Source organism: Oncorhynchus keta, chromosome 35 (assembly GCF_023373465.1).
Source record: "Oncorhynchus keta strain PuntledgeMale-10-30-2019 chromosome 35, Oket_V2, whole genome shotgun sequence".
NCBI classification, from domain to species: Eukaryota; Metazoa; Chordata; class Actinopteri; order Salmoniformes; family Salmonidae; genus Oncorhynchus; species Oncorhynchus keta.
Window position 1 is genome coordinate 74,989,554 of NC_068455.1, and position 25,964 is coordinate 75,015,517.

General features: G+C 45.6%; 1 long non-coding RNA gene and 1 pseudogene across 2 annotated transcripts; one reads left to right on the plus strand and one right to left on the minus strand.

The window, feature by feature from the left end:
- On the plus strand, nucleotides 1-1,147 carry LOC118374218 (uncharacterized). 2 transcript variants are annotated; one of them, XR_008094017.1, is made up of 3 exons: nucleotides 1-100; nucleotides 214-869; nucleotides 933-1,147. It is a non-coding gene; the product is annotated as an uncharacterized LOC118374218 (long non-coding RNA). The 2 variants fall into 2 exon arrangements; XR_008094016.1 differs by having other exon boundaries at nucleotides 214-554; nucleotides 681-1,147.
- A 2,397-nt stretch (nucleotides 1,148-3,544) lies between these two features.
- Nucleotides 3,545-25,964, minus strand: part of LOC127915529 (urea transporter 2-like) — a 28,771-nt pseudogene continuing 6,351 nt past the window's right edge.

The window sequence follows — 25,964 nt, forward strand, 5'->3', positions numbered from 1 at the left end:
TGACCTGGTGGATCTGTTGTTAGTGTGGTGGGAACCCCCTCCCATATCAGGAGCAGAAGAGGCTGAGGCAGAATGTGGCCAGGCACCAGTCCCACTTCAGGTTGGTCAGGTTTGATCTGGTCAAGGGTCAAAATACTGTCTGTCTTGGAATTCCCCTGTCATCCATTGATGTAATCAGCGCTGTGCTGTCAACTCTACTTTGTTTTTCTACAGCTGGAGGAGTCCTCTGACCAAAAGACCGGGGGGAGATGTGTATTCTTCAAACCTGTACTCACATGTACCACCAGACAAAACGCCGATGGGTACAGTATCTGTATCGGCTGTGAATGACGACTCACATGTACCACCAGACAAAACGCCCATAGGTACAGTATCTGTATCGGCTGTGAATGACGACTCACATGTACCACCAGACAAAACGCCCATAGGTACAGTATCTGTATCGGCTGTGAATGACGACTCACATGTACCACCAGACAAAACGCCCATAGGTACAGTATCTGTATCGGCTGTGAATGACGACTCACATGTACCACCAGACAAAACGCCCATAGGTACAGTATCTGTATCGGCTGTGAATGACAACTCACATGTACCACCAGACAAAACGCCCATAGGTACAGTATCTGTATCGGCTGTGAATGACAACTCACATGTACCACCAGACAAAACGCCCATAGGTACAGTATCTGTATCGGCTGTGAATGACGACTCACATGTACCACCAGACAAAACGCCCATAGGTACAGTATCTGTATCGGCTGTGAATGACGACTCACATGTACCACCAGACAAAACGCCCATAGGTACAGTATCTGTATCGGCTGTGAATGACGACTCACATGTACCACCAGACAAAACGCCCATAGGTACAGTATCTGTATCGGCTGTGAATGACAACTCACATGTACCACCAGACAAAACGCCCATAGGTACAGTATCTGTATCGGCTGTGAATGACGACTCACATGTACCACCAGACAAAACGCCCATAGGTACAGTATCTGTATCGGCTGTGAATGACGACTCACATGTACCACCAGACAAAACGCCCATAGGTACAGTATCTGTATCGGCTGTGAATGAATGGGCTGTTGGAAATCAGCACCACGTTCAGCAGGACACAATGTTGGCCAACGTTCAGATAGAAATGCATGATGTATTCAATTAGAATTGACCACATCCCATATTGATTTATATATATATATATAAAAAAAATAAGTAAACTTTGGAAAGAAATAGCTACTCTTTGCTTTGTTTTGATGTCATTGAAATTAAATATATATATTTTTCAATTATAGAATTGGAATTTCATTTTACTTCCTGCACTGATGGTAGCCTACAGTTTTCTACCATCTCTTACACAATAAAAGTGGTACATGAGGAACTCTCAGTGAAACCATTAACTCATGTGCCTCATCTTCACACCAAGTCTGCAAAACTACAAGCACATTTATCTGCTTTGCACTCAGTTTGCAAATTGTAAAACACACTTCTTCCTAAACACTGTTCTCTACATTAGACACATCATTTAAAAGTAACAGATCTCGTGTTTCGTTTTGGGGGAAAAACTGCCATTCAGAATGTACCTATGACCTACACACAGTGCTGACAGTGTGAAAACACTTATAGCCGATTTCTTCGCTTAGAAATCAGAGCTTTGGCACTATAAATAGGCTTCAGGTTGGCTTTCTTGGTTTGGACAACAATGGAGGCCAATTAAAGGAGAGCGAGTTAGAGGAAGAGGAGTGAGAGTCAGAGGGGGACGAAGATGAGGAGGAGGCCTGTGGTGACATAGACAAGGGGACGTGCCAGGGCTGAATACGCCACTCCAGACGCTACCCCCCTGTTTAGCCAGAGATGTTGTTGAGGCGCTGTGGTCAAACCCAAATAGGAGTCCGGATGCACCTTTTTTCTTCATAGTAACAAGTCTATTTGTCTTCTACTGGATGTGTTTTGTCTGTTACTATTTATTCTGAAATCTGGATAAAAATACAATGTTTTGAGAATATTTTTTCCCCTCCTTCTATTTCTGTGTAGATATATACTGAATATGTGTACATACTGAATATGTGTACATACTGAATATGTGTACATACTGAATATGTGTACATACTGTATATGTGTACATACTGAATATGTGTACATACTGAATATGTGTACATACTGTATATGTGTACATACTGAATATGTGTACATACTGAATATGTGTACATACTGTATATGTGTACATACTGTATATGTGTACATACTGAATATGTGTACATACTGTATATGTGTACATACTGTATATGTGTACATACTGTATATGTGTACATACTGAATATGTGTACATACTGTATATGTGTACATACTGAATATGTGTACATACTGAATATGTTTACATAAATAGGTACATACTGAATGTGGAAAAACTGTTTATTTGACATACTGAATATGTACATACTGTATATGTGTACATACATGTATATGTGTACATACTGTATATGTGTACATACTGAATATGTGTACATACTGTATATGTGATGCTGACATACTGAATATGTGTACATACTGTATATGTGTACATACTGAATATGTGTACATACTGAATATGTATACATACTGTATATGTGTACATACTGAATATGTGTACATACTGAATATGTTCTGTACATACTGAATATGGATATACATACTCCCTGTCAGTACATACTGAATATGTGCATACTGTATATGTGGAGATACATACTGAATATGTGTACATACTGAATATGTATACATACTGTATATGGGACATACTGAATATGGTACATACTGAATATGTGATACATACTGAATATGTGTACATACTGAATATGGTACATACTGTTATGTGTACATACTGAATATGTGTACATACTGAATATGTGTACATACTGTATATGTAGTTACATACTGTATATGTGTACATACTGAATATGTGTACATACTGAATATGTGTACATACTGTATATGTGTACATACTGAATATGTGTACATACTGAATATGTGTACATACTGAATATGTGTACATACTGAATATGTATACATACTGAATATGTGTACATACTGAATATGTATACATACTGAATATGTTGTACATACTGAATATGTTGTACATACTGAATATGTGTACATACTGTATATGTGTACATACTGAATATGTGTACATACTGAATATGTATACATACTGAATATGTGTACATACTGAATATGTATACATACTGAATATGTTGTACATACTGAATATGTGTACATACTGAATATGTGTACATACTGTATATGTGTACATACTGAATAGTGTGTACATTCACTGTATATGTGTACATACTGAATATGTTGTACATACTACATATGTGTACATACTGAATATGTTGTACATACTGAATATGTGTACATACTGTATATGTGTACATACTGTATATGTGTACATACTGAATATGTGTACATACTGTATATGTGTACATACTGAATATGTGTACATACTGTATATGTGTACATACTGAATATGTGTACAGGCGTCCGTGTTTCGAAAAACAGGCAGTGAATGTGGAAAAATTGTTTATTTGACAAGCTTAGTAGCAGACCTTCACAGGCTACAATGACAGACGGAGACACAGAAAGTGATTTTTAATCAGCATGTAGCCTATTGTAGCCTACAACACTGAGTCAAGACATTGACTTCAATCGGTCCCTTTATAGGCCCAGTGAAGCCAGAAAGGCTATGTACATCTCCTCCTTTCTGTATGTGCTTGTCCCTGTGGTTCAGTGTAAGTTGCTCCTAGATGCTGATCCTAGGTCAGTTTTGCATATGGTTTCATTCAAAGGGTTAAGGTTAGGATCAGGGGAGGGGAAGCTGATCGGAAGGCGACCGAGCGGAAACTCGCTTACACCTGCCAGACTCAGAGCGCCATCATGTGGACAATATCGATATGGACATTTTATGGGTTCAGGCAGTTGTGTGTATGTGTCTATACGTCAGTGCTGTCTGTGGTCTCTCTGGCAGCCCATTGGCTATGGCAGCGGATGTTCTGTTCCGGAGCCATGACTCGACCAGTAGGGATGCGGTATGCAGACAGGCTCCTCCCTGTCAGCAGCAGCATCAGAGTGGCGGTCAGAGTTGCCGCCCAACTGCATGCTGGGAGGCCCACCTGGAGGGGGGGGTAGGAGATAGAGGAAAAGGTGGGGTGGGGAAGTGGAGAGAGAGATGGGTGGTGTACATAGTGGGGGAAGGAATTCAGAAAGAGTTGAAGGGGGGTTAGAGGAAGAGGGAGAGGGATTCAGACAGGAAGAATGGGTGAGGAACAGAGGGTGAGAATTCAGGAAGAGGTTGAAGACCTTAGGACTACAAGTGTTGAGGAACTAGATAGGTTGAATACCTTATTCAGGAAGAGGGAAGAGAGGAAGATAGGGTTGAGGAAATTCACTAGAAGAGAGAGAGAGACAGAGTGTGAGGACAAATTGAGGACAGTAGGAATCATATACTCTTAAGTGGTAAACAGTGCTGTAGGAGTTATAGTGTGTATGTCTGAGGGCTCACCGTTCCCAGTAGATTACTCAGGGCGATATCAGCATACGCAGAAAGAAACGCTGTAGGGAAGAGAAGATAGTTAATCTACCATTATTCACTACATAGTGTTGAACACCTTATTCACACACACACACACACACACTCTGACATGATGGCTACGTTCCAAATGCAACCTTATTCACTACATAGTGTTGTATACCTTATTCACTACATAGTGTTGAATACCTTATTCACTACATAGTGTTGAATACCTTATTCACTACATAGTGTTGTATACCTTATTCACTACATAGTGTTGAATACCTTATTCACTACATAGTGTTGTATACCTTATTCACTACATAGTGTTGAATACCTTATTCACTACATAGTGTTGTATACCTTATTCACTACATAGTGTTGTATACCTTATTCACTACATAGTGTTGTATACCTTATTCACTACATAGTGTTGAATACCTTATTCACTACATAGTGTTGAATACCTTATTCACTACATAGTGTTGTATACCTTATTCACTACATAGTGTTGTATACCTTATTCACTACATAGTGTTGAATACCTTATTCACTACATAGTGTTGAATACCTTATTCACTACATAGTGTTGAATACCTTATTCACTACATAGTGTTGAATACCTTATTCACTACATAGTGTTGAATACCTTATTCACTACATAGTGTTGAATACCTTATTCACTACATAGTGTTGAATACCTTATTCACTACATAGTGTTGAATACCTTATTCACTACATAGTGTTGAATACCTTATTCACTACATAGTGTTGAATACCTTATTCACTACATAGTGTTGAATACCTTATTCACTACATAGTGTTGAATACTGTATTCCCTTCATGCTCTGTTCAAGGAATAGTGTGCCATTGAGGACCCAGCTTCTGGATGAGGCTGTGAGTAGATTATCTCTTTACTAATGAGCCACAACCCCTATCAGGAACAATCTTCTCACCGCTACATTCTGTGTGTGTGTGTGTGTGTGTGTGTGTGTGTGTGTGTGTGTGTGTGTGTGTGTGTGTGTGTGTGTGTGTGTGTGTGTGTGTGTGTGTGTGTGTGTGTGTGTGTGTGTGTGTGTGTGTGTGTGTTGGACCTCTGCAAAAACTATGAAATTCAATCAAGGTACACAATGACTTCCTGATTACCCATTTATAGGATCAGATGTATTCACTGGAGAGGGATGGAGAGGGGGGGATGGAGAGGAGAGAGGGGGTGGAGGAGAGAGGGGGGTGGAGAGAGGAGAGGAGAGAGGGGGATGGAGAGGAGAGAGGGGGGGATGGAGAGAGGAGAGGAGAGGGGGATGGAGGAGAGAGGGGGATGGAGAGAGGAGAGGAGAGAGGGGGATGGAGAGGAGAGGAGAGAGGGGGATGGAGAGGAGAAAGGGAAAGAGAGGATGGGGATGGATGAGGAGAGAGGGATGAGGAGAGGCGAGGGGGATGAGGAAATGAGAGAGGGACAGAGAGAAGAGAGGGATGAGGAGAGGAGAGAGGGATGGAGAGGAGAGGGATGAGGAAAGGAGAGGGGTATGGAGAGGAGAGAGGGATGGAGAGGAGAGAGGGGGATGGAGAGGAGAGATGGATGGAGGGGAGAGATGGATGGAGAGGAGAGAGGGATGAGGAGAGAGGAGAGAGGGATGGTGTGGGGGAAAGAAGAGGAGAAGAATGTCTCACCGCTGGCGATAGAGAAGAGGTGTGTCCTCCAGTTGAAGGTAAAGAACAGTCCTCCCACGGCCATACAACCCAGAGCTCCATTAAACCCTGACAGCCCGGAGTACAGGGCCCCGTGACGCACTGACACCGACAGACCTGTAGACACACACAGTGTTTTTCTGTCAGATATGATTCACACAGGCACTGAGAGATAGTTAAAATGTGTGAATGTGCAGTACCAGACATGTCCAGGAGGGGGAGATAGATACTCATGTTTGCTGGAAGATTATCTCTCCCTCTCTTTCTTCCTCTCACTCCCTTTCCCCCTCCCCCCTTTCCCAGCTAACTCTCCCTCTCTCCTTTGTTCCCCCTCCCTCACTCTCTTTCTTCCTCTCCATTTTCTTTTCTTCCCTTTGTACTGTCTCTCCCTCTCACTCCCTATCCCCCTCCCCTGGTTTCCTATCTATCTGTCTCTCCTTCTCTCTTTCATTCCCCCTCCCTCCATCTTTCTTTCTCCATGTTAGCTATTTCCTTAGTAACAGTATATTTGAATGGATGTCAATAACTAACCCACCACACTGTAATTGGTCAAAGAGTTACATGTTTGTAACTCAGGTGCCTTTTTGTCAAGTCCAGGCGTGCAGTCATGTCTTTTCTCAAGAGAGGCTTCCATCTGGCCACTCTCCCATAAAGCTCAGATTGCAGATTGGTGAAGTCCTGTAGAGACTGTTGTCCTTCTGGCAAGTTTTCCCATCTCAGTAAATCAAATTAAATCATATCGAATGATATTTGTCACATGCGCCAAATAGGGGGTAGACCTTACAGTGAAATGCTCACTTTACAAGCCCTTAACCAACAATGCAGTTGTTGTCCTGGTGCTACATTGCCAGGTCTCTGACCTCCTCCCGGTAGGTTGTCTCATTGTTGTCGGTGATCAGGCCTACCACAGTTGTGTCATCATCAAACTTAATGATGGTGTTGGAGTGGGTGAGGAGGGGACTGAGCACGTACCCCTGAGGGGCCCCTGTGTTGAGGATCAGCGTGGCAGATGTGTTGTTACCTACCCTTACCACCTGGGGGTGGCCCATCAGGAAGTCCAGGATCCTGTTACAGAGGGAGGTGTTCAGTCCCAGAGTCCTTAGCTTAGTGATGAGCTTTGTGGGCACTATGGTGTTGAACGCCGAGCTGTATTCAATAAACCGTATTCTCGCATAGCTGTTCCTTTTGTCTAGGTGGAAAAGGGCAGTGTGGAGTGCGATTGAGATTGCGTCATCTGTGGATCTGTTGGGGCGGTATGCAAATTGGAGTGGGTCTAGAGTTGCTGGTATGATGGTGTTGATGTGAGCCATGACCAGCCTTTCAAAGCACTTCATAGCTACCATTTAGGCAGGTAACCTTCACTTTCTTGGGCACATAGACTATGGTGATCTGCTTGAAACATGTAGGTATTACAGACTCTTGTCCTGAACCCACTCCTGTGTTGTCTTAGCTGTGTGCTTAGGGTCGTTGTCCTGTTGGAAGGTGAACCTTCACCCAGTCTGAGATCCTGAGGACTCTGAAGCAGGTTTTCATCAAGGATCTCTTTGTAATTTGCTTCATTCATCGTTGCCTTGATCCTGACGAGTCTCCCAGTCCCTGCCGCTGAAAAACATCTCCACAGCATGATGCTGCCACCACCATGCTTCACGGTAGAGACGGTGCCAGGTTTCCTCCAGATGTGATGCTTGGCATTCAGGCCAAAGAGTTCAATCTTGGTTTCATCAGACCAGAGAATCTTGTTTCTCATGGTCTGAGAGTCTTTACGTGCCTTTTGGCAAACTCCAAGCTGTCTGTCATGTACCTTTTACTGAGGAGTGGCTTCCGTCTGGCCAATCTACCATAAAGGCCTGATTGGTGGAGTGCTGCAGAGATGGTTGTCCTTCTGGAAGGTTCTCTTATCTCCACAGATGAACTCTAGAGTTCTGTCAGAGTGACCATTGGGTTGTTGGTCACCTCCTTGACCAAGGCCCTTCTCCCCCCGATTGCTCAGTTTGGCCGGGTGGTCAGCTCTAGGAGGAGTCTTGGTGGTCCCACACTTCTTCCATTTAAGAATGATGGAGGCCACTGTGTTCTTGTGGACCTTCAATGCTGCAGACATGTTTTGGTACCCTTCCCCAGATCTGTGCCTCGACACAATCCTGTCTCTGAGCTTTACAGACAATTCATTCGAACTCAAGGCTTGGTTTTTGCTCTGACATGCACTGTCAACTTTGGGACCTCATATAGACAGGTGTGTGCCTTTCCAAATCATGTCCAATCAATTTAATTTACCACAGGTTAACTCCAATCAAGTTGTAGAAACATCTCAAGGATGATCAATAGAAACAGGATTCACCTGAGCTCAATTTAGAGTCTCAGAGCAAAGGGGGTGAATATTTATATAAATAAGGTATTTTTGTTATTTCTTTTTAATAATCTTTAAGAAAATCTTAAAACCTCTTGTCATTATGGGGTATTGTGATGTTGTTATGGGGTATTGTGATGTCATTATGGGATATTGTGTGTAGATTGATGAGGAAAAAAATTATTGAATCAATTTTAGAACAAGGCTGTAACGTAACAAAATGTGGAAAAAGTGAAGGGGTCTGAATACTTTCTGAATGCGTTGTAGAGAGAGAGGGCGTGAAATGGAGAGAACTTATCACTGAAAGATACAATAGACTACACACACACACACACAAATGTATAAGTATGAGCACACACACAGATACGCAGACAGACACACACACATGTATATTCAGGGTCGTAACCATGGAAACCTCAGAGATTGAGTGTAGGAAAAAGAATCGATGTAGGTTACGGATATCCAATGACGCAATGGCGTTTCCCGACTCACACACATACACACACACACACAGACCAACCGAGCTCCCAGACAAATCAATACTATCATCCAGACTTATTTATGTCTAACAAAGTAACCAGACATACATTCGGACGGACGGACTATTCTATTGGTTATCTAGTCGTTATCCTATTGGTTATCTAGTCACTATTCTATTGGTTATCTATTCACTATCCTATTGGTTATCTAGTCGCTATTCTATTGGTTATCTAGTCGCTATTCTATTGGTTATCTATTCACTATCCTATTGGTTATCTATTCACTATCCTATTGGTTATCTAGTCACTATTCTATTGGTTATCTATTCACTATCCTATTGGTTATCTAGTCGCTATTCTATTGGTTATCTAGTCGCTATTCTATTGGTTATCTATTCACTATCCTATTGGTTATCTATTCACTATCCTATTGGTTATCTAGTCGCTATCCTATTGGTTATCTAGTCACTATTCCATTGGTTATCTATTCACTATCCTATTGGTTATCTAGCCGCTATCCTATTGGTTATCTAGTCACCATCCTATTGGTTATCTAGTCACTATTCTATTGGTTATCTATTCACTATCCTATTGGTTATATATTCACTATCCTATTGGTTATCTAGTCGCTATCCTTTTGGTTATCTATTCCGACGCCGACAGAGATGGCCGCCTCGCTTCGCGTTCCTAGGGAACTATGCAGTTTTTTGTTTTTTTTACATGTTATTTCTTACATTAGTACCCCAGGTCATCTTAGGTTTCATTACATACAATCGAGAATAACTACTGAATATAAGAGCAGCGTCAACTCACCATCAGTACGACCAAGAATATGTTTTTCGTGACGCGGATCCTGTGTTCTGCCTTTCAAACAGGACAGCGGAATGGATCCCATGCTGCGACCCCAAAAAACGACTCCGAAAAAGAGGGAAACGAGGCGGTCTTCTGGTCAGACTCCGGAGACGGGCACACCGTGCACCACTCCCTAGCATTCTTCTTGCCAATGTCCAGTCTCTTGACAACAAGGTTGATGAAATCCGAGCAAGGGTAGCATTCCAGAGGGACATCAGAGACTGTAACGTTCTTTGCTTCACGGAAACATGGCTCACTGGAGAGACGCTATCCGAGGCGGTGCAGCCAACGGGTTTCTCCACGCATCGCGCCGACAGAAACAGACGTCTTTCTGGTAAGAAGAGGGGCGGGGGCGTATGCCTTATGGCTAACGAGACATGGTGTGATGAAAGAAACATACAGGAACTCAAATCCTTCTGTTCACCTGATTTAGAATTCCTCACAATCAAATGTAGACCGCATTACCTACCAAGAGAATTCTCTTCGATTATAATCACAGCCGTATATATCCCCCCCAAGCAGACACATCGGTAGCTCTGAACGAACTTTATTTAACTCTTTGCAAACTGGAAACCATTTATCCGGAGGCTGCATTCATTGTTGCTGGGTATTTTAACAAGGCTAATCTGAAAACAAGAATCCCTACATTTTATCAGCATATCGATTGCTCAACCAGGGGTGGAAAAACCTTGGATCATTGTTACTCTAACTTCCGCGACGCATATAAGGCCCTGCCCCGCCCCCCTTTTGGAAAAGCTGACCACGACTCCATTTTGTTGATCCCTGCCTACAGACAGAAACTAAAACAAGAGGCTCCCACGCTGAGGTCTGTCCAACGCTGGTCCCACCAAGCTGACTCCACACTCCAAGACTGCTTCCATTACGTGGACTGGGATATGTTTCGTATTGCGTCAGTTAACAATATTGACGAATACGCTGATTCGGTGTGCGAGTTCATTAGAACGTGCGTTGAAGATGTCGTTCCCATAGCAACGATTAAAACATTCCCTAACCAGAAACCGTGGATTGATGGCAGCATTCACGTGAAACTGAAAGCGCGAACCACTGCTTTTAATCAGGGCAAGGTGTCTGGTAACATGACCGAATACAAACAGTGCAGCTATTCCCTCCACAAGGCTATCAAACAAGCTAAGCGTCAGTACAGAGACAAAGTAGAATCTCAATTCAACGGCTCAGACACAAGTGGCATGTGGCAGGGTCTACAGTCAATCACGGACTACAGGAAGAAATCCAGCCCTGTCACGGACCAGGATGTCTTGCTCCCAGGCAGACTAAATAACTTTTTTGCCCGCTTCGAGGACAATACAGTGCCACTGACACGGCCTGCAATGAAAACATGCGGTCTCTCCTTCACTGCAGCCGAGGTGAGTAAGACATTTAAACGTGTTAACCCTCGCAAGGCTGCAGGCCCAGACGGCATCCCCAGCCGCGCCCTCAGAGCATGCGCAGACCAGCTGGCCGGTGTGTTTACGGACATATTCAATCAATCCCTATACCAATCTGCTGTTCCCACATGCTTCAAGAGGGCCACCATTGTTCCTGTTCCCAAGAAAGCTAAGGTAACTGAGCTAAACGACTACCGCCCCGTAGCACTCACTTCCGTCATCATGAAGTGCTTTGAGAGACTAGTCAAGGACCATATCACCTCCACCCTACCTGACACCCTAGACCCACTCCAATTTGCTTACCGCCCAAATAGGTCCACAGACGATGCAATCTCAACCACACTGCACACTGTCCTAACCCATCTGGACAAGAGGAATACCTATGTGAGAATGCTGTTCATCGACTACAGCTCGGCATTCAACACCATAGTACCCTCCAAGCTCGTCATCAAGCTCGAGACCCTGGGTCTCGACCCCGCCCTGTGCAACTGGGTACTGGACTTCCTGACGGGCCGCCCCCAGGTGGTGAGGGTAGGCAACAACATCTCCTCCCTGCTGATCCTCAACACTGGGGCCCCACAAGGGTGCGTTCTGAGCCCTCTCCTGTACTCCCTGTTCACCCACGACTGCGTGGCCACGCACGCCTCCAACTCAATCATCAAGTTTGCGGACGACACAACAGTGGTAGGCTTGATTACCAACAACTACAAGACGGCCTACAGGGAGGCGAGGGCCCTCGGAGTGTGGTGTCAGGAAAATAACCTCACACTCAACGTCAACAAAACTAAGGAGATGATTGTGGACTTCAGGAAACAGCAGAGGGAACACCTCCCTATCCACATCGATGGAACAGTAGTGGAGAGGGTAGCAAGTTTTAAGTTCCTCGGCATACACATCACAGACAAACTGAATTGGTCCACTCACACAGACAGCATCGTGAAGAAGGCGCAACAGCGCCTCTTCAACCTCAGGTGGCTGAAGAAATTCGGCTTGTCACCAAAAGCACTCACAAACTTCTACAGATGCACAATCGAGAGCATCCTGGCGGGCTGTATCACCGCCTGGTACGGCAACTGCTCCGCCCTCAACCGTAAGGCTCTCCAGAGGGTAGTGAGGTCTGCACAACGCATCACCGGGGGCAAACGACCTGCCCTCCAGGACACCTACACCACCCGATGTTACAGGAAGGCCATAAAGATCATCAAGGACAACAACCACCTGAACCACTGCCTGTTCACCCCGCTATCATCCAGAAGGCGAGGTCAGTACAGGTGCTTCAAAGCTGGGACCGAGAGACTGAAAAACAGCTTCTATCTCAAGGCCATCAGACTGTTAAACAGCCACCACTAACATTGAGTGGCTGCTGCCAACACACTGACACTGACTCAACTCCAGCCACTTTAATAATGGGAATTGATGGGAAATTATGTAAATATATCACTAGCCACTTTAAACAATGCTACCTTATATAATGTTACTTATCCTACATTATTCATCTCATATGCATACGTATATACTGTACTCTATATCATCGACTGCATCCTTATGTAATACATGTATCACTAGCCACTTTAACTATGCCACTTTGTTTACATACTCATCTCATATGTATATACTGTACTCGATACCATCTACTGTATCTTGCCTATGCTGCCCTGTACCATCACTCATTCATATATCCTTATGTACATATTCTTTATCCCCTTACACTGTGTATAAGACAGTAGTTTTGGAATTGTTAGTTAGATTACTTTTTGGTTATTACTGCATTGTCGGAACTAGAAGCACAAGCATTTCGCTACACTCGCATTAACATCTGCTAACCATGTGTATGTGACAAATAAAATTTGATTTGATTTGATTTTTCGACTATTCTATTGGTTATCTATTCACTATCCTATTGGTTATCTAGTCGCTATCCTATTGGTTATCTAGTCACTATTCTATTGGTTATCTATCCACTATCCTATTGGTTATCTAGTCACTATTCTATTGGTTATCTATTCACTATCCTATTGGTTATCTATTCACTATCCTATTGGTTATCTAGTCACTATCCTATTGGTTAACGAGTCGCTAGTCTGCAAGGAGCTGCCAGTCTGCAAGGAGCTGTCAGTCTGCAAGGAGCTGCCAGTCTGCAAGGAGCTGTCAGTCTGCAAGGAGCTGTCAGTCTGCAAGGAGCTGCCAGTCTGCACGGAGCCGCCAGAGCTGCTAGTCTGTAAGAAGCCGCCAGAGCTGTCAGCCTACATGGAGCAGCCAGAGCCGCCAGTCAGCGTGGAGCAGCCAGAGCCGCCAGTCAGCATGGAGTAGCCAGATCTTTCAGTCTGCCAGGATCCGCCAGTCAACCAGACTCTTCCAGATCTGCCAGTCAACCAGACTCTTCCAGATCTGCCACCAGTCAACCAGACTCTTCCATATCTGCCAGTCAACCAGACTCTTCCAGATCCGCCAGTCAACCAGACTCTTCCAGATCTGCCAGTCAGCCAGACTCTTCCAGATCCGCCAGTCAGCCAGACTCTTCCAGATCTGCCAGTCAACCAGACTCTTCCAGATCTGCCAGTCAACCAGACTCTTCCAGATCTGCCAGTCAACCAGACTCTTCCAGATCCGCCAGTCAGCCGGATCCTCTCACTCCTGAGCTTTCTCTCACTCCTGAGCTTTCTCTCACTCCCGAGCTTTCTCTCACTCCCGAGCTTTCCCTCAGTCCCGAGCTGCCTCAGTCCCGAGCTGCCCTTCAGTCCCGATCTGCTCCTCAGTCCAGTGGGGTTCTGGGTGAGGACTACTAGGCCATGGTCGGCGGCGAGGGTGGACTATCCAGGGACGCGAGGAGAGGGGACTAAGACATTGACTGAGTGGGGTCCACGTCCCGCGCCGGAGCCGCCACCATGGGCAGACGCCCACCCGGACCCTCCCTATTGTTTTGAGGTGCGTTCGGGAGTCCGCACCTTAGGGGGAGGGGGGTTCTGTCACGCCCTGGTCGAAGTATTTTGTGTTTATCTTCATGTATTGGGTCAGGCCAGGGTGTGGCATGGGTTTTTGTATGTGGTGTGTATATATTGGGATTGTAGCTAGTGGGGTGATCTAGCAAAGTCTATGGCTGTCTGGAGTGGTTCTCAATCAGAGGCAGGTGTTTATCGTTGTCTCTGATTGGGAACCATATTTAGGCAGCCATATTCTTTGAGTTTGTCGTGGGTGATTGTCCTTAGTGTCCTTGTTCCTGTCTATGTGTTAGTGTACACAAGTATAGGCTGTTTCGTTTTTCTTTACGTTTATTGTTTTTTGTAGTGTTTGTATTTAGATTCGTGTTACATTTTTTTATTAAAACATGAATCGCAATCTACACGCTGCATTTTGGTCCGACTCTCCTTCACACCTAGAAAACCGTTACAGACTGGGACGGAGGTTCACCATCCAGCAGGACAATGACCCTAAGCATACTGCTAAATAAACACTCGAGTGGTTTAAGGGGAAGCATCTAAATGTCTTGGAATGGCCTAGTCAAAGCCCAGACCTCAATCCAATTGAGAATCTGTGGTATGACTTAAAGATTGCTATACACCAGCGGAACCCATCCAACTTGAAGGAGCTGGAGCAGTTTTGCCTTGAATAATGGGCAAAAATCCCAGTGGCTAGATGTGCCAAGATTATAGGGACATGCCCCAAGAGACTTGTAGCTGTAATTGTTGCAAAAGGTATTGACTTTGGGGGGGTTGAATAGTTAGGCACGCTCAAGTTTTTATTTTTTTTGTCTTGTTTCTGGTTTGTTTTACAATAAAAAATATTTTGCATCTTCAAAGAGGTAGTAGGCATGTTGTGTAGATCAAATGATACAAACCTCCCCCCCAAAAAATCGATTTTTAATTCCATGTTGTAAGGCAACAAAATAGGAAAAAATGCCAAGGGGGGTGAATACTTTCGCAAGCCACTGTAGGTGGCAGATGAAGAGACTTGATTCAGTGACCAGACGCAGGTTGATGTTAATTGTCATAAGTCTGGAGGCAGAACTGAGCGGTTTCTGCTAGATGGGCCGGATCAATGTCTTGGGGGCTACAGTGCCTTCAGAAGCTATTCCCATCCCTTGACTTATATCACATTTTGTTATGTTGCATCAAGAATGGATTAAATATATACTTTTTCTCAGGCCACGATGACAAATTGAAAACATGTTTTTATTTATTTTTGCTAATTAATTGAAAATGAAATACTGAAATATCTCATTTATATACGTATTCACACCAATTTGCTATGACATTCCTATTTCCTCCCCTCCTTCTCCCCTTTCCTATGACATTCCTATTTCCTCCCCTCCTTCTCCCCTTTCCTATGACATTCCTATTTCCTCCCCTCCTTCTCCCCCTTCTTATGACATTCCTATTTCCTCCCCTCCTTCTCCCCTTTCCTATGACATTCCTATTTCCTCCCCTCCTTCTCCCCTTTCCTATGACATTCCTATTTCCTCCCCTCCTTCTCCACTTTCCTATGACATTCCTATTTCCTCCCTCCTTCTCCCCCTTTGTTATGACATTCCTATTTCCTCCCCTCCTTCTCCCCTTTCCTTGACATTCCTATTTCCTCCCCTCCTTCTCCCCTTTCCTATGACATTCCTATTTCCTCCCCTCCTTCTCCCCTTTACTATGACATTCCTATGTCCTCCCCTCCTTCTCCCCCAGTTATGACATTCCTATTTCCTCCCCCCTTCCCCCTTGTTATGACATTCCTATTTCCTCCCCTCCTTCTCCCCCTTGTTATGACATTCCTATTTCCTCCCCTCCTTCTCCCCTTTACTATGACATTCTATTTCCTCCCCTCCTTCTCCCCTTTGTTATGACATTCCTATTTCCTCCCCTCCTTCTCCCCTTTCCTATGACATTCCTATTTCCTCCCCTCCTTCTCCCCTTTGCTATGACATTCCTATTTCCTCCCCTCCTTCTCCCCCTTGTTATGACATTCCTATTTCCTCCCCTCCTTCTCCCCTTTCCTATGACATTCCTATTTCCTCCCCTCCTTCTCCCCTTTCCTATGACATTCCTATTTCCTCCCCTCCTTCTCCCCTTTGCTATGACATTCCTATTTCCTCCCCTCCTTCTCCCCTTTGCTATGACATTCCTATTTCCTCCCCTCCTTCTCCCCTTTGCTATGACATTCCTATTTCCTCCCCTCCTTCTCCCCTTTCCTATGACATTCCTATTTCCTCCCCTCCTTCTCCCCTTTACTATGACATTCCTAAATCAAATCCCCTCCTTCTCCCCCTTGTTATGACATTCCTATTTCCTCCCCTCCTTCTCCCCTTTGTTATGACATTCCTATTTCCTCCCCTCCTTCTCCCCTTTGTTATGACATTCCTATTTCCTCCCCTCCTTCTCCCCTTTACTATGACATTCCTATTTCCTCCCCTCCTTCTCCCCTTTGCTCATAAGACATTCCTATTTCCTCCCCTCCTTCTCCCCTTTGGTTTTGACATTCCTATTTCCTCCCTCCTTCTCCCCTTTAATGACATTCCTGGAGACCTCCCCTCCTTCTCCCCTTTGTTATGACATTCCTATTTCCTCCCATCCCAGTCTCCCCTTTACTATGACATTCCTATTTCCTCCCCTCCTTCTCCACAGACTTTGCTATGACATTCCTATTTCCTCCCCTCCTTCTCCCCTTTGCTATGACATTCCTATTTCCTCCCCTCCTTCTCCCCCTTGTTATGACATTCCTATTTCCTCCCCTCCTTCTCCACTTTGCTATGACATTCCTATTTCCTCCCCTCCTTCTCCCCCTTGTTTTGACATTCCTATTTCCTCCCCTCCTTCTCCCCTTTGCTATGACATTCCTATTTCCTCCCCTCCTTCTCCCCCTTGTTATGACATTCCTATTTCCTCCCCTCCTTCTCCCCTTACAAACACCCTAATATGACATTCCTATTTCCTCCCTCCTTCTCCCCTTTGCTATGACATTCTATTTCCTCCCTCCTTCTCCCCCTTGTTATGACATTCCTATTTCCTCCCCTCCTTCTCCACTTTGCTATGACATTCCTATTTCCTCCCCCCTTCTCCACTTTGCTATGACATTCCTATTTCCTCCCCTCCTTCTCCCCTTTATATGACATTCCTATTTCCTCCCCTCCTTCTCCCCTTTGTTATGACATTCCTATTTCCTCCCTCCTTCTCCCTTTACTATGACATTCCTATTTCCTCCCCTCTGTTCTCCACTTTGCTATGACATTCCTATTTCCTCCCAGCTTCTCCCCTTTGCTATGACATTCCTCCTTTCCTCCTCCTTCTCCCCCTTGTTATATTTCCTCCCTCCTTCTCCCCTTTACTATGACATTCCTGTTTCTCTCTTCTCCACATTCCTATTTCCTCCCCTCCTTCTCCACTTTGCTATGACATTCCTATTTCCTCCCCTCCTTCTCCCCCTTGTTATGACATTCCTATTTCCTCCCCTCCTTCTCCCCTTTGCTATGACATTCTATTTCCTCCTCCTTCTCCCCCTTGTTATGACATTCTATTTCCTCCCCTCCTTCTCCCCCTTGTTATGACATTCCTATTTCCTCCCCTCCTTCTCCCCTTTGCTATGACATTCCTATTTCCTCCCCTCCTTCTCCCCCTTGTTATGACATTCCTATTTCCTCCCTCCTTCTCCATTTGCTATGACATTCCTATTTCCTTTCCCCTCCTTCTCCACTTTGCTATGACATTCCTATTTCCTCCCCTCCTTCTCCAACACTTTATATGACATTCCATTTCCTCCCTATATTCTCCCCTTTGTTATGACATTCCTATTTCCTCCCCTCCTTCTCCCCTTTACTATGACATTCCTATTTCCTCCCCTCCTTCTCCACTTGAAGTGCTATGACATTCCTATTTCCTCCCCTCCTTCTCCCCTTTGCTATGACATTCCTATTTCCTCCCCTCCTTCTCCCCTTTGTTATGACATTCCTATTTCCTCCCCTCCTTCTCCCCTTTGCTATGACATTCCTATTTCCTCCCCTCCTTCTCCCCTTTGCTATGACATTCCTATTTCCTCCCCTCCTTCTCCCCTTTGTTATGACATTCCTATTTCCTCCCCTCCTTCTCCCCTTTACTATGACATTCCTATTTCCTCCCCTCCTTCTCCCCTTTCCTATGACATTCCTATTTCCTCCCCTCCTTCTCCCCTTTGTTATGACATTCCTATTTCCTCCCCTCCTTCTCCCCTTTACTATGACATTCCTATTTCCTCCCCTCCTTCTCCCCTTTACTATGACATTCCTATTTCCTCCCCTCCTTCTCCCCCTTGTTATGACATTCCTATTTCCTCCCCTCCTTCTCCCCTTTACTATGACATTCCTATTTCCTCCCCTCCTTCTCCCCCTTGTTATGACATTCCTATTTCCTCCTCTCCTTCTCCCCTTTGTTATGACATTCCTATTTCCTCCCCTCCTTCTCCCCCTTGTTATGACATTCCTATTTCCTCCCATCCTTCTCCCCCTTGTTATGACATTCCTATTTCCTCCCCTCCTGTCACCTTTCCTATGACATTCCTATTTCCTCCCCTCCTTCTCCCCTTTCCTATGACATTCCTATTTCCTCCCCTCCTTCTCCCCTTTCCTATGACATTCCTAGCCTCCCTCCTTCTCCCCTTTGCTATGACATTCCTGATTTCCTCCCCCTCCTTCTCCCCTTTCCTATGAAGATTCCTATTTCCTCCCAGAAAGGAGGAGAGGAGACTATGACATTCCTATTTCCTCCCCACGAGGAAAGAAAGAAAGATGACATTCCTATTTCCTCCCCTCCTTCTCCCTTTGCTATGACATTCCTATTTCCTCCCCTCCTTCTCCCTTTCCTATGACATTCCTATTTCCTCCCCTCCATCTCCCCTTTCCTATGACATTCCTATTTCCTCCCCTCCTTCTCCACTTTCCTATGACATTCCCATTTCCTCCCTTCCTTCTCCCCTTTGTTATGACATTCCTATTTCCTCCCCCTCCTTCTCCCACTTTACTATGACATTCCTATTTCCTCCCCTCCTTCTCCCCTTTCCTATGACATTCCTATTTCCTCCCCTCCTTCTCCCCTTTGTTATGACATTCCTATTTCCTCCCCTCCTTCTCCCCTTTACTATGACATTCCTATTTCCTCCCCTCCTTCTCCCCTTTCCTATGACATTCCTATTTCCTCCCCTCCTTCTCCCCTTTACTATGACATTCTATTTCCCCCCATACTTCTCCCCTTTGTTATGACATTCCTATTTCCTCCCCTAGACTTCTCCCCTTTACTATGACATTCCTATTTCCTCCCCTCCTTCTCACCTTTGCTATGACATTCCTATTTCCTCCCCTCCTTCTCCCCTTTGTTATGACATTCCTATTTCCTCCCCTCCTTCTCCCCTTTGTTATGACATTCCTATTTCCTCCCCTCCTTCTCCCCTTTCCTATGACATTCCTATTTCCTCCCCTCCTTCTCCCCTTTCCTATGACATTCCTATTTCCTCCCCTCCTTCTCCCCTTTGCTATGACATTCCTATTTCCTCCCCTCCTTCTCCCCTTTGTTATGACATTCCTATTTCCTCCCCTCCTTCTCCCCTTTCCTATGACATTCCTATTTCCTCCCCTCCTTCTCCCCTTTCCTATGACATTCCTATTTCCTCCCCTCCTTCTCCCCTTTGTTATGACATTCCTATTTCCTCCCCTTTCTCCCCTTTGTTATGACATTCCTATTTCCTCCCTCACTTCTCCCCTTTCCTATGACATTCCTATTTCCTCCCCTCCTTCTCCCCTTTGCTTGACATTCCTATTTCCTCCCTCCTTCTCCCCTTTGTTATGACATTCAGCACCATTTCCTCCCCTCCTTCTCCCCTTTCCTATGACATTCCTATTTCCTCATTTCCCCCTCCTTCTCCACTTTGCTATGACATTCCTATTTCCTCCCCTCCTTCTCCCCTTTCCTATGACATTCCTATTTCCTCCCTTCCTTCTCCCCTTTCCTATGACATTCCTATTTCCTCCCCTCCTTCTCCCCTTTCCTATGACATTCCTATTTCCTCCCCTTCTCCCCTTTCTGCTATGACATTCCTATTTCAGGCCCTCCTTCTCCCCTTTACTATGACATTCCTATTTCCTTTGATCATCCACTGTAGAATGTCACTGCAACTTGATTGGAGTCCATCGGTGGCCAATTCAATTGTTTGAACATGATTCAGACAGAATCACAACTGTCTGTATAAGGTCCCATAGTTGACAGTTCATGACAGAGCAGTAACTTTCAGGCCACTGTCAAGGACCTGTCTGGGGGAGAAACATGAGATATTGTGATGAGACAAGAAGTGCCTTAGGAATGTATTCAGACCCATTTACTTTTTCAGATGTTGTTATGTTATATGGGGGGATTGGAAATGATACAGACAATTACATTGATGGAAGCTACAATACTGTCTGCAATATGGGTGGGGGTGAACTACCCCCTCCCCCTGTCCCCAACATACTGTAGAGGAACGTACTGGGCGGGCGTACTATCAGTCCACTGTAGAGGAACGTACTGGGGGTGTACTATCAACATACTGTAGAGGAACGTACTGGGGGCATACTATCAACATGCTGTAGAGGAACGTACTGGGGGCGTACTATCAACATACTGTAGAGGAACGTACTGGGGGGGCATACTATCAACATACTGTAGAGGAACGTACTGGGGGGTGTACTATCAACATACTGTAGAGGAACGTACTGGGGGGGGTACTATCAACATACTGTAGAGGAACGTACTGGGGGGAGAAACATACTATCAACATACTGTAGAGGAACGTACTGGGGGAGAAACATACTATCAGGCCACTGTAGAGGAGCGTACTATCAACATGCTGTAGAGGAACGTACTGGGGGGTGTACTATCAACATACTGTAGAGGAACGTACTGGGGGCGTACTATCAACATACTGTAGAGGAACGTACTGGGGGGGGCATACTATCAACATACTGTAGAGGAACGTACTACTACAGGGGGGGTACTATCAACATGCTGTAGAGGAACGTACTGGGGGGTGTACTATCAACATACTGTAGAGGAATGTACTGGGGGGGGTACTATCAACATACTGTAGAGGAACGTACTGGGGGGCATACTATCAACATACTGTAGAGGAACGTACTGGGGGCGTACTGTCAACATACTGTAGAGGAAACGTACTGGGGGGGCATACTATCAACATACTGTAGAGGAACGTACTGGGGGTGTACTATCAACATACTGTAGAGGAACGTACTGGGGGCGTACTATCAACATACTGTAGAGGAACGTACTGGGGGCATACTATCAACATACTGTAGAGGAACGTACTGGGGGGTGTACTATCAACATAATGTAGAGGAACGTACTGGGTGGGGGGTGTACTATCAACATACTGTAGAGGAACGTACTGGGTGGGGGCGTACTATCAACGTACTGTGGAGGAACGTACTGGGGGGTGTACTATCAGCATACTGTAGAGGAACGTACTGGGGGGTTTACTATCAACATACTGTAGAGGAACGTACTGGGGGGAGTGTACTATCAGCATACTGTAGAGGAAACGTACTGGGGGGGGGTTTACTATCAACATACTGTAGAGGAACGTACTGGGGGCGTACTACCAACGTACTGTAGAGGAACGTACTGGGGGGGCCACTATCAACATAATGTAGAGGAACGTACTGGGGGGCATACTATCAATATACTGTAGAGAGAACGTACTGGGGTGGCGTACTATCAACATACTGTAGAGGAACGTACTGGGGGGGGCATACTATCAACATACTGTAGAAGAACGTACTGGGGGGGTACTATCAGGCCACTGTAGAGGAACATACTGCAGGGAGAAACATACTATCAGCATACTGTAGAGGAACGTACTGGGGGGGGCATACTATCAATATACTGTAGAGGACCGTACTGGGGTGGCGTACTATCAACATACTGTAGAGGAACGTACTGGGGGGGGCATACTATCAACATACTGTAGAAGAACGTACTGGGGGGGGGTACTATGAACATAATGTAGAGGAACGTACTGGGGGGCATACTATCAATATACTGTAGAGGAACGTACTGGGGGGGTGTACTATCAACATACTGTAGAGGAACGTACTGGGGGGGGCATACTATCAACATACTGTAGAGGAACGTACTGGGGGGGGGCGTACTATCAACGTACTGTAGAGGAACGTACTGGGGGGGGGGGCATACTATCAGCATACTGTAGAGGAACGTACTGGGGGTTTACTATCAACATACTGTAGAGGAACGTACTGGGGGCGTACTATCAGGCCACTGTAGAGGAACGTACTGGGGGGGGCATACTATCAGCATACTGTAGAGAACGTACTGGGGGGGGCATACTATCAACATACTGTAGAGGAACGTACTGGGGGGGCATACTATCAACATACTGTAGAGGAACGTACTGGGGGGAACGTACTGGGGTGGCGTACTATCAGCATACTGTAGAGGAACGCACTGGGGGGTTTACTATCAACATACTGTAGAGGAACGTACTGGGGGGCGTACTATCAGGCCACTGTAGAGGAACGTACTGGGGGGCATACTATCAGCATACTGTAGAGGAACGTACTGGGGGGGGTACTATCAACATACTGTAGAGGAACGTACTGGGGGGCATACTATCAACATGCTGTAGAGGAACGTACTGGGGGGGCGTACTATCAACATACTGTAGAGGAACGTACTGGGGGGGCATACTATCAACATACTGTAGAGGAACGTATTTTCTGGGGGTGTACTATCAGCATACTGTAGAGGAACGTACTGGGGGGTTTACTATCAACATACTGTAGAGGAACGTACTGGGGGCGTACTACCAACGTACTGTAGAGGAACGTACTGGGGGGGAATACTATCAACATAATGTAGAGGAACGTACTGGGGGGGCATACTATCAATATACTGTAGAGGAACGTACTGGGGTGGCGTACTATCAACATACTGTAGAGGAACGTACTGGGGGGCATACTATCAACATACTGTAGAAGAACGTACTGGGGGGTACTGTAAGGCCACTGTAGAGGAACATACTGCAGGGAGAAACATACTATCAGCATACTGTAGAGGAACGAACTGGGGGTACTATCAATATACTGTAGAGGACCGTACTGGGGTGGCGTACTATCAACATACTGTAGAGGAACGTACTGGGGGGCATACTATCAACATACTGTAGAAGAAACGTACTGGGGAGGTACTATGAACATAATGTAGAGGAACGTACTGGGGGGCATACTATCAATATACTGTAGAGGAACGTACTGGGGGTGTACTATCAACATACTGTAGAGGAACGTACTGGGGGGCATACTATCAACATACTGTAGAGGAACGTACTGGGTGGGGGCGTACTATCAACGTACTGTAGAGGAACGTACTGGGGGGCATACTATCAGCATACTGTAGAGGAACGTACTGGGGGGCATACTATCAACATACTGTAGAGGAACGTACTGGGGGGGCATACTATCAACATACTGTAGAGGAACGTACTGGGGGAACGTACTGGGGTGGCGTACTATCAGCATACTGTAGAGGAACGTACTGGGGGGGTTTACTATCAACATACTGTAGAGGAACGTACTGGGGGGGCGTACTATCAGGCCACTGTAGAGGAACGTACTGGGGGGGCATACTATCAGCATACTGTAGAGGAACGTACTGGGGGGGGTACTATCAACATACTGTAGAGGAACGTACTGGGGGAGCATACTATCAACATGCTGTAGAGGAACGTACTGGGGGCGTACTATCAACATACTGTAGAGGAACGTACTGGGGGGGCGTACTATCAACATACTGTAGAGGAACGTACTGGGGGTTGTACTATCAACATACTGTGGAGGAACGTACTGGGGGGGGTACTATCAACATACTGTAGAGGAACGTACTGGGGGAGAAACATACTATCAACATACTGTAGAGGAACGTACTGGGGGGGAGAAACATACTATCAGGCCACTGTAGAGGAGCGTACTATCAACATGCTGTAGAGGAACGTACTGGGGGGGTGTACTATCAACATAATGTAGAGGAAAACGTACTGGGGGGGCATACTATCAATATACTGTAGAGGAACGTACTGGGGGGTGTACTATCAACATACTGTAGAGGAACGTACTGGGGGGGAGCATACTATCAACATACTGTAGAGGAACGTACTGGGTGGGGGGCGTACTATCAACGTACTGTAGAGGAACGTACTGGGGGGGGCATACTATCAGCATACTGTAGAGGAACGTACTGGGGGGTTACTATCAACATACTGTAGAGGAACGTACTGGGGGGCGTACTATCAGGCCACTGTAGAGGAACGTACTGGGGGGCATACTATCAACATACTGTAGAGGAACAGCGTGCTGGGGGCATACTATCAACATACTGTAGAGGAACGTACTGGGGGAACGTGCTGGGGTGGCGTACTATCAGCATACTGTAGAGGAACGTACTGGGGGGCGTACTATCAGGCCACTGTAGAGGAACGTACTGGGGGGGGGGGGCATACTATCAGCATACTGTAGAGGAACGTACTGGGGGGTACTATCAACATACTGTAGAGGAATGTACTGGGGGGGGCATACTATCAACATGCTGTAGAGGAACGTACTGGGGGGGCGTACTATCAACATACTGTAGAGGAACGTACTGGGGGGGGGCATACTATCAACATACTGTAGAGGAACGTACTGGGGGGGGTGTACTATCAACATACTGTAGAGGAACGTACTGGGGGGGGTACTATCAACATACTGTAGGGTAACGTACTGGGGGAGAAACATACTATCAACATACTGTAGAGGAACGTACTGGGGGGAGAAACATACTATCAGGCCACTGTAGAGGAGCGTACTATCAACATGCTGTAGAGGAACGTACTGGGGGGGTGTACTATCAACATACTGTAGAGGAACGTACTGGGGGGCGTACTATCAACATACTGTAGAGGAACGTACTGGGGGGGGCATACTATCAACATACTGTAGAGGAACGTACTGGGGGGTACTATCAACATGCTGTAGAGGAACGTACTGGGGGTGTGTACTATCAACATACTGTAGAGGAATGTACTGGGGGGTACTATCAACATACTGTAGAGGAACGTACTGGGGGGCATACTATCAACATACTGTAGAGGAACGTACTGGGGGCGTACTATCAACATACTGTAGAGGAACGTACTGGGGGGCATACTATCAACATACTGTAGAGGAACGTACTGGGGGGTGTACTATCAACATACTGTAGAGGAACGTACTGGGGGGGCGTACTATCAACATACTGTAGAGGAACGTACTGGGGGCATACTATCAACATACTGTAGAGGAACGTACTGGGGGGTGTACTATCAACATAATGTAGAGGAACGCACTGGGTGGGGGGTGTACTATCAACATACTGTAGAGGAACGTACTGGGTGGGGGCGTACTATCAACGTACTGTAGAGGAACGTACTGGGGGTGTACTATCAGCATACTGTAGAGGAACGTACTGGGGGGTTTACTATCAACATACTGTAGAGGAACGTACAGGGGGGTGTACTATCAGCATACTGTAGAGGAACGTACTGGGGGTTTTACTATCAACATACTGTAGAGGAACGTACTGGGGGGCGTACTACCAACGTACTGTAGAGGAACGTACTGG